Source organism: Rhinopithecus roxellana, chromosome 16, assembly GCF_007565055.1.
Source record: "Rhinopithecus roxellana isolate Shanxi Qingling chromosome 16, ASM756505v1, whole genome shotgun sequence".
NCBI lineage: Eukaryota > Metazoa > Chordata > Mammalia > Primates > Cercopithecidae > Rhinopithecus > Rhinopithecus roxellana.
The window spans coordinates 114,512,639-114,523,350 of record NC_044564.1 but is presented as its reverse complement, the minus strand read 5'-3'; positions in this window follow the sequence as shown (position 1 = coordinate 114,523,350).

Sequence of the window (10,712 nt, the reverse complement as noted above, 5' to 3'; positions counted from 1 at the left end):
CTAAGTAATTTTGGAGTTAAAGAATAAATCTGTACAGAAAAAAATGTGATTATTAGAAGACGATAAAACTAGAACAAAATTATGCATTGAATTCAGAAAGGAAAAAGAATAGTATAAACCCAAATAAAATAAAATAAATGCTTTAATAAAGATAAAAGCACACATCAATGAAATAGTTACAAAAGGTAGATTTCATAAGGCAATAGACAAACTTCTAGCAAGTAGGAATGATGGGAAAAGGACAAAAAATCCAAGAGTAAGAAAATGATTATAAATATATATGGAAGGAAACTTAAATAGTCGAAATCAATCGTTAAGAAATCTAGCAGTTTCGTAAAGTCAGTACAAAGGTTTATTTTAGAACTTCTAGACTATTTCAAAAATAGAAATCTACATTAATAAAAACCTATCTTAATACATGCTGTAAAAATCATTTAATAAAATTCTATATACACTGGTGACTTTTTTAAAAATTAGAAAGAAAATTCCTTATATTGATAATGAACATTTATTAGTGTGTGTTCTCCAGAGACAGAAGAGAGAAGTAAGAGCAGGAATGGAGAGAGAGAGAAAGAAAGGAAAGGAGGGAGGAGAGAGAGAAAGGAAGGAAGGAAAGGAGAGAGAGGGAAAGAAGGAAGGAAGAGAGAGAGAAAAAGGAAGGAAGGAGATGTGCATGGACATAATGGATGATAAGAAGCCCAAGATCTGCAGTCAGCAAGCTGGAGACTCAGGAGAGCCGATGGTAAAGTTCTAGGCTGAGTTTGAAGGCTTGAGTCTTCTGAAGGCCAGGAAAACTGAAGGTGTAAGTTCCGGTCTGAGTCTGCAGGCAGGCAGAAAACCAGTGTCCCAGCTTGAAGACAGGCAGGGAGAGAAGTCTTACTAAGCCTTTTATTCTATTTGGGCCTACAATGATTGGATGAGGTCTACAGCCATATTGAATAGGGAAATCTGCTTTACTTAGTCTACTGGTTCAAATGTTAACCTCTTCTTTGAAACACATTCAAAGACACCTAGAAAAAATGTTTATTCAAATATCTGAGCACCACATATTTGGACTGTCAAGTTAACATATAAAATTAACCATCATGGGCTGTTTACTAGAAACCGACAAGAAAAACCATGAATAACCCAAAACACTCTTACCAGAGACAGGAATGAGATAAATGATGTTTGATGCCACCATTGTTAGTCAATATTATGCTAAAGATTCCAGGTAATCCAATTAGAGAAAAAAATAAGATAGCAATAATTTAAAGGAAGAGAAAAACTTACGATTTGAAATACATTCAGTATTAGAAAATTCAATTAGTAGAGCTACTAAAACGATATATGTATAAAACAATATACTAATAAAAAAAGTAGGAGAAATAGAAAAGGTAGTAGAAAGAAGTGACATTTACAATTTTGACAATCTAAAAATACCAGGAATTTTAAAAATCTGAGATGTGTTTATAGAATAAACCTTTTCTAAAAAATATAGAATAGTATAATAAATGAAAAGAACTGATTGGGAAAAATTGGAAAAATAATGTAAAAATAACAGTTTGTATTTCATTTAACTGTGATTTGCAAATTTAATAGAATCACAATATAAATGGAATTTTTTAAAATGATATCTATATTAAGATACAATTCACAAGAAACAGGTGCAGACAGAGGCTCCCACTGAGAAGAATGAAAACAGTGAGTGAATCCTGCACTGGTGACTGAGGTATCCAGGTTCTCCTGTTGGGACTGACTAGGCAATTGGCATGACTCACGGAGAGTGAGGAAAAGCAGGGTGGTGCAGCGGCCCACCTGGGAGCCACACAAGGTAAAGGGAGCTCCCACCTGCAGCCAAGGGAGGCAGTGAGTGAGTGTGCTACTCTGCCCAGGAAACCACACTTTTTCCATGGATCTGTGCAACCCACGGATCAGGAGATCCCCTTCGTAAGCCCACACCATTAGGGCCTTGGTGTGTAGCCATGAGGCTGAAGAGAGCCTACCACAGAGCTGTGCAGATTCTCAGCAGCCACTAGGCTGGAGACTGCCTAAGGCTACTGAGTTTCCAGGGGAAGGAGTGGCTACCATCACTGTGGCTTCTTGGGGCCTAAGATGACTGAGATCCTGGCGGGAGGAGTGGCAGCTATCACTGCAGCTCCAGTCTGCCATTTTTCCCCTGCCAGTGCTGGGGAGACTGGGAGGTTTGGACCCAGGAGGAATTCCCCACAGCATAGCATAGCATAGCAGCTCTAACAGGTTATGACCAGACTGTCTCTTTAGGCCAGACCCTGATCAGTCCTCCTCACTGGGTGGGGCCTGCCTGCAGGAACTTCAGCAATTCCTGCCAGGGGTTTAGAAACAGAACTCTGATTTCTCTGAGACTGAGCCCCTGTGGGGAGGGGTAGTTGTCATCTCCATGGATCAACAGACTTAATCTTTTCCCCCTGCTGGCTCTGAAGAATCCAGGCAGTCTGGATGAGTGGGATTCCACCCAGCACAGTACACCCCCTCTGCCAAGGGGCAGCTAGAGTGATTTGTTAGGTGGGTCCTGGATCCCAAGCTTCCTGACTGGGGGGATCTCCCCAACAGAGGTCACCAGACACTGTATACAGGAGCATTCCTCCTGGTCTTACGTTGGTGCCCATCTGAGACAGAAATCCCAGAGGAAGGAGCAGGCAGCAATCTTTGCTGTTTTCCAGCCTCCACCGGTGACACCTCCAAGTATGGGAGGGACCCCCAGCAAACTGCAGCAGCCCTATGGAAGAAGAGCCTGACTGTTAGAAGAAAAACAAACAACAACAGCATCAACAAAAAAGTTCCACAAAAAACTTATCCAAAGGTCAGCAGCCTCAAAGATCAAAGCTAGATAAACTCATGAAATGAGAAAGAATAAAAAAACCCTGAAAACTCAAAAAGCCAAAGTGCCTTTTCTCCTCCAAATGATTGCAACACCTCTCCAGCAAGGACACAGAACTGGGCAGAGGCTGAGATGGATGAATTGACAGAAGTAGGCTTCAGAATGTAATAACAAACATTGCTGAGCTAAAGGAGCATGTTCTAACCCAATGGGAAGAAGCTAAGAACTGTGATAAAACATTACAGAGGCTGTTAACCAGAAAAACTAGTTTAGAGAGGAACATAAGTGACCCAATGGATTGGTAAAACACAACACAAGAACCTCACAATGAAACCACAAGTATCAATAAGCAAATAGACTGGAGAAGAGAATTTCAGAGCTTGAAGCCTATCTTGCTGAAATAAGATGGGCAGAGAGGATCAGGAGAATGAATACACATACACACCCACACACCACATACACACATACTCTGTCACTCTCCAAAAGCTGAGCCAGGGCCTTGTGCCCTCTGCAGTGCCATCTGCTCTCCTGTCTGGTTTATCCTTTCCTCTCTCTTGGTTGGGCATGGTGGCCCCTTCACTTTGTTTTCATGGTCTCATTTCCTTTGTGGCACCTGCAGAGGTTTCTTAACTGGCCTCTTTGGCCTGCTGCCCAGGCTTAGTGAGAGTCGGGTGCAGAGAGAGGGACAGAAAAGAGTGAATGGGATGCTGACCTCACCATCTTAGTTTGGTGAAATAATTAGACCAGGCTTCAAGTTGCACCAGAAGCCAACTATGGCCCCACTTACAAGTGTTCTGGCTCCACCTAGCAGTCACCAACCTTCAACTCCAGCTTCCCAGAGCCCTGCCTTTTACTGCAAGTGCTAATTTACCTGGCAGTTTTTACCTCTCATTTTTGCATGCATAGAACCTGGGGCCAGCAAGAGCTCTGCTAGTCTGACAGGGGGCTGAAGGGAGTCAGCACTCAGATGCCAGGAAATTTCCATTAAAATGGAAGAAAATTAAGAAATGAATTAAAGTCTCAACTCAAAAAACTAGTAAAAACATTAATATAAAAACAAAAGAAACAATAAAGATAAAAGCAGATAATGGTGATGTATAAAACAAAAAAGCAGTAGAACTAATATATAAGTAAAAATCCTAAAATCCTCATTTATTTATTTACTTGTAATTTCTTTCCCTCCTCTTTATTCCTCCATCTCCTTCTTTTCAACAAGGTGACACATTCAACTGGAGGGGGAGTGCTTCACCCTCTTCAGTCAGCTATTTGTGCTTTTGCTCACTTTCACCTTGGGATTTTCTTTTTTTTTGAGATGGAGTCTCCCTCTGTCGCTCAGGCTGGAGTGCAGTGGCACGACCTTGGCTCACTGCAACCTCCGCCTCCCAAGTTCAAGTGATTCTCCTGCCTCAGCCTCCCAAGTAGCTGGGACTACAGGTGTGCACCCACCACACCCAGCTATTTTGTGTGTGTGTGTGTTTTTAGTAGAGATGGGGTTTCACCATGTTGGTCAGGCTGGTCTGGAACTCCTGAACTCAAATAATGTGCCCACTTGGCCTCCTAAAGTGCTGGGATTACAGGCATAAGCCACTGCACCTGGCCCCAGGACTTACCTTTCATGTTATCCTAGGAGTTCCCTTTACTTCCCTCTTGTGTATAATCTCCTATTTCTTGGATCCCAGATCTTTCTATTTCTTAGTTTCTTCCCTCATTTCATGAATTTCTTCGTCCAGCAACTTCCTAAGAAAGGATACATGGAAGTAAAATTTTCAGCTTCTCATTTGTAAAACTGTTCCACTCTTACACGTGATTGATAGTTTGGCTGGATATAAAACTCTAGGTTAAATACAGATGTTGGCAGGGTATTAAAAAAAGAAAAACAACATAAAAAAGAACTCTAGGTTAAAAATCATTTTTCCTCAGAAATTTGAAGGCATTTCTATATAATTTTCTAGCTTCCAGTGTTTCTGTCAAAAATGTCATTCTGATTTAGCACGTGACCTTTTTTTCTTTCTTTTTTTGTTTATTTGTTTTTTTCAAAGGGAATTTTGCTCAGTTGCCCAGGCTGGAGTGCAGTGGTGCAATCTCAGCTCACTGCAACCTCCCGTTCCTGGGTTCAAGCGATTCTCCTGTCTCAGCCTCCTGAGTAGCTTGGACTCCAGGCACACACCATTACACCCGGGTAATTTTTATATTTTCAGCAGGGACAGAGTTCTCCATGTTGGCTAGGCTGGTCTCAAACTCCTGACCTCAGGTGATCCTCCTGCCTCAGCCTCCTACAGAGCTGAGATTACAGGCATGAGCCACCAGGCCCAGCTGGTTCTTTTTCTTGAATGTTCTAAATTTAAGTGTTGTGCCTTGTTTTTGGCTTTTTCATTCACTAGTATATAAATCAGTGGTTGTATCATTTTACATTCCATCAACAATGTATGACAATTCTGGTTGCTCCACATTCTTCTAATATTTCATGTTTTGAGGTTTTTGTGTGTTTTTGTCATTCTGGTTAGTGTGTAGAGATATATATAATAGCTTTAATTTAAAAATATAAATAATAAAATATCATTTAAACTTTCCCCCCTCCTAAGACAGTAATATTCTTTTTGGTTTAGGAATTTGCAAACTAGACTTTTATATGCTGTTGCTGAAGGTATAAGTTTGTGCAGAGGTTTTAGTGGGGAAATTGTATTAGACTATTCTTGCATTGCTATGAAAAAATACCCGAGACTGGGTAATTTATAAAGAAAGAGGTTTAATTGCTTTGTGGTTCTATAGGCTGTATAGGAAACAGTGCTGGCATCAGCTTCTGGGGAAGCCTCAGGGAGCTTTTATGCATGGCAGAAGGAGAAGCAAGAGCAGGCACATCATATGGCAAAAACAGGAGCGAGGGCGGCGGGGGGGAGGTGCCACACTCTTTAAATCACCAGATCTGGTGTGAACTCAGAGTGAGAGCTCACTTCTCATCAAGAGGATGGCCCCAGCCATTCATGAGGGATCTGCCTTCCTGATCCAATCACCTCCCACCAAACCTCACCTCCAACATTGAGGATTACAATTTAACATGAGATTTTGGTGGGGATAAATATACAAAGTGTACCAGAAATTATTTATTCAACATCTATTTTTTTTGAGACAGCGTCTCACTCTGTTACCCAGGCTTGAGTGCAGTGGTGCCATCATGGAGTGGAGGGAGCTCACTGAAGCTTCCAACTTCTGGGCTCAAGTGGTCCTCCCACTTCAGCCTCCTGAGTAGCTGAGACTACAGGTGCCCACCACAACACAGGGCTAATTTTTAAATGTTTCATAGTGGTAGGGTCTCACTATGTCGCCCAGGCTGGTCTCCAACTCCTAGCCTCAAGCAATCTTCCCTACCCAACCTTCCAAAGTGCTGAGATTACAGGTGTGAGCCACCACACCTGGCCCAGATCTTCATTTAGTGCCTACTATATCATGAGTATAATAGGAAATAAAACAAGGTCATGCCTCCACCAAAAAGATAGACAATATAAAAATAAATAAACAAAATCTTACACATTATTTTCAGTTCTCGGAAGAAAATAAATAGAGTACCACAAAGTAAAGAACAACTATGCAAACCTGGATGGCAGGGTCATAGAAGGCTCTTCAAGGAGATAATACTTAAGCAGTTTGGATACATATTTAAAGTTAAAATGTGCTTACCTTTTGACAAGAAAATTCAGCTTCTAGGAATCTGGATTACAGAAATACACACACAAATTTATATGTAAAGATGTTTGCTAGTTCTTCCTTCCTTGCCCCATTCACAATCCATTCTTGCTTATAGCATACGCTGTGATCTAAAAACTCAAATCTGATAGTTATTTCTTTGCTTAAAACTCTTCAGTGACTTGCACTTTAAATAAAATTCAAACTCCTTACTTTATTTTATTTATTTATTTATTTATTTATTTATTTATTTTTTTTTTTTTTTTTTTTGAGACGGAGTCTCGCTCTGTCGCCCGGGCTGGAGTGCAGTGGCCAGATCTCAGCTCACTGCAAGCTCCGCCTCCCGGGTTTACGCCATTCTCCTGCCTCAGCCTCCCGAGTAGCTGGGACTACAGGCGCCCGCCACCTCGCCCGGCTAGTTTTTTGTATTTTTTAGTAGAGACGGGGTTTCACCGTGTTAGCCAGGATGGTCTCGATCTCCTGACCTCGTGATCCGCCCGTCTCGGCCTCCCAAAGTGCTGGGATTATAGGCTTGAGCCACCGCGCCCGGCCTTTATTTATTTTTTTGAGACTGAGTCTTGCTCTGTCTCCCAGGCTGGAGTGCAGTGGCACAATCTTGGCTCACTGCAAGCTCCGCCTCCTGGGTTCACGCCATTCTCCTGCCTCAGCCTCCTGAGTAGCTGGGACTACAGGGGCCTGCCACCATGCTTGGCTAATTTTTTGTATTTTTTTTTTTAGTAGAGACGGGGTTTCACCAGGTTAGCCAGGATGGTCTCGATCTCCTGACCTCGTGATCTGCCTGCCGCGGCCTCCCAGAGTGCTGGGATTACAGGTGTGAGCCACTGTGCCCGACCACAAACTCCTTACTTTATAAGGCCCCACATAATCTAGCCACTCTCCCTATATAGCTTAATTTATTTCATACCATTTTGCCTTTCTCCTTATGACCCAGCCACCCTGGTCTGTTTTCTGTCACATAACCCAAGCCTTTGCACTCACTGTTCCCTGTCTGAAAGCCCTTCCCACATGCTTCACATGGTTAACAAATTGTCATACTTTGGGTCTCAGCTCAAGTCTGCCAAGAGTGATCCTCTTGACCACATAGGTGGTTTTTGTTCTGCTAACTTGGTTAAGCTGGGAACTATACTTCTCAGAATTACTTTCTGTATGGTTCCAGGTTTGAGTTGTTCAAAAAAGGGACTTGCATGAAAAATGGAAAGTATAAGTAAAGCTATGACCATTACTCTTTGCTAGTCATCAGAAAGAATGTGGTGTTTGGTTTTCTGTTCCTGTGTTAGTTTGCTGAGGATAATGGCTTCCAGCTCCATCCATGTCCCTGCAAAGGACATGATCTCATTCCTTTTTATGGCTGCATAGTATTCCATGGTGTATATGTACCACATTTTCTTTATCCAGTCTATCATTGATGGACATTTGGGTTGATTCCATGTCTTTACTATTGTGAATAGCTGTAATGAACATATGTGTGCATGTATCTTTACAAGAGAATGATTTATATTCCTTTGGATATATACCCAGTAATGGGATTGTTGGATCAAATGGTATTTCTGGTTCTAGGTTTTTGAGAAATCCCCACACCATCTTTCACAATAGTTGAGCTAATTTACACTCCCACCAACAATGTAAAGGCATTGCTTTTTCTCAACAACCTCACCAGCATCTGTTGTTTTTTGACTTTTTAGTAATCGCCATTCTGGCTGGCATGAGATGGTATCTCATTGTAGTTTTGATTTGCATTTCTCTAACGCCCAGTGATGTTGAGCTTTTTTCACATGTTTTTTGGCCATATAAATGTCTTCTTTTAGAAGTGTCTGTTCATGTCCTTTGTCCACTTTTTAATGGAGTTGTTTGCTTTTTCTTATAAATTTGTTTAAGTTCCTTGTAGACTCTGGATATTAGACTTTTGTCAGATAGATACACTGAAAAAATTTTCTTCCATTCTGTAGGTTGATAGTTTCTTTTGCTGTGCAGAAGCTCTTTAGTTTAATTAGATCCCATTTGTCAATTTTTGCTTTTGTTGCTATTGCTTTTGGCATTTTCATCATGAAATCTTTGCCCATGCCTATGTCCTGAATGGTATTGCCTAGATTTCCTTCTAGAGTTTTATGGTTTTGCATTTTACATTTAAGTGATCTATGTTGAGTTAATTTTTGTAGAAGGTTAGCCTATTTCCATCAATTCATTCCTCTTAGCCTCAGCCCAGTTCTATGCCCTTGCTGGAGAGGTGTTGTGGCCATTGGAGAAGAGACACTCTGGCTTTTTGAATTTTCAGTGTTTTTATGTTGATTCTTTCTCATCTTTGTGGGCTTATCTCTGAAACATGTTCCCCCCCCAACCCCACACTCAACAATATATAATTCATCTTTAAAGGTCAGTAAAAATACAACCTCTAAATACTGCCCTTCACAGATCCCCCACCACTGAGCCATGCTGGCTTCAATTCATTGATGCCTGAAAAACTCTCAAATCACATACTTCCAGTTAACACTCCCCCATATGAAATCATTGAAACCATAGATCCCTGAGTCCACAGAAATCCCCTGATTGCAGGCTTTCCTACACCCCTAAATCACAACATGCACAGAAGCCTCTCAACCGAATCCTAGACTCCCCTTTACCACTGATTTCCACTGATCACCAAATGGATCCTGACAGACTAACAAAATATCCAGCAATTCTCCAATAATTGACTTCTACAGTCATCAATCAAGAGCAAATCACAGTGGACTCTCAAATAACTCACGTCACTAACTTCACAGTACCTCCTGTAAATTCCTGATTGTCATAGCTTCCACCAACAAAGAGAGACCCCACAGATCCTAATCACCATTACCCACAGGCAACCCCAATCACTAATTCCCAGAAGTATCTATTCACTGACCACCACTGGCCCCTCCAAACACTGAATCCCACAACTTCCTCCAACCCCTGAATTCTGTATATCCCAACCAATCCACAAACAGCAAATCACTGACCTCTATAGACTGTCAACACTGAATCCCTAAAAATATCCCCCAAACCGGAGCCTCTGGCCCCCACAATCAGTAAAACCTATAGTTCTCTAATTTACTAACTTCTCACAAGTCGTCCCATTCATTTATCTCCTACCAACACACTCCCCTATAGGCCTCAGATTTTTCAGCTCCGCAGATGCTGTCAATTATTGATCTTCACCAAACTTCAGTAGATTCCTCATCCAACCTCTTCACAGGCCTTCCACCTGAAATCTCAGCATCCCCAAATTTAAGACACCCATTTTCAGATCTCCCTCCATCTGAGAATCCCCAGGGAAGCCCATGAACCCCAAATCTCCAGAGTGATGTGAAGACACTGGAGATTTTGAGCAGTGGAGTGAAGCGATCTCACTCATTTCCACTCTTAGAAGTTTGCTCTGGAAGTTGTGTAGAAGACAGTTTCCTCTTGTGAATGGAAATCAATGAAACGAAGATTAGAGCCAATAGCCATTGTCACGTTTCTCAAAGTTGTCAAAATAACAGACTTTTCCATTTTTAAAAGGGACCATAATGTGTACCAGTCCTGTAATTTGTACTGTAAATTCTATTTGCATAAGAATAACAAAAATAAACCAACATTTAATACCCCTAATCACGGAAACCCTCTCACAATACACAGAGGAAGAAAGGAAGTACCACCAGCATTAGGTGGCTGTGGGATGCAGCTCAGCTTCTGACTGACCTGTTAGGGGCGATCCTGTGCCTTGCTCCACTTGTAGCCTCTGGTCCCAACAGCCAAGCATCAAATCAGTCCGTCTTCCTCTTTGCTACCCTCAACCAGCTTCAACTGTATCCCAAGCTGCTGACAGAAAATGGAGTTATTAATTCTTCCCCTCTCATCTGTAGATGAGCAGGAACAGATAAAGCATGGACAATGGCAGAGATTTTGGTGACGCTGCTGCCTCTGCACCCCATAGGTACAGGTCTTTCTAAGGCCACCTGTTATCTCCAGGATACAAAATCAGATGGACATATTTTCGGTCCTTATTTTACTTGACTTTTCAGCAGCATTTGACCTGCCTCCCTCTTTCCTTCAATTTTTTATATACTACGTTATCAATACATCACAACAGGCGACTTCCTAAGACAGTACCATTTCACACATTTCCTCATCAATTAGCCTGCAGAAAAATAAAATCTCTCCTATTCTGCCACCT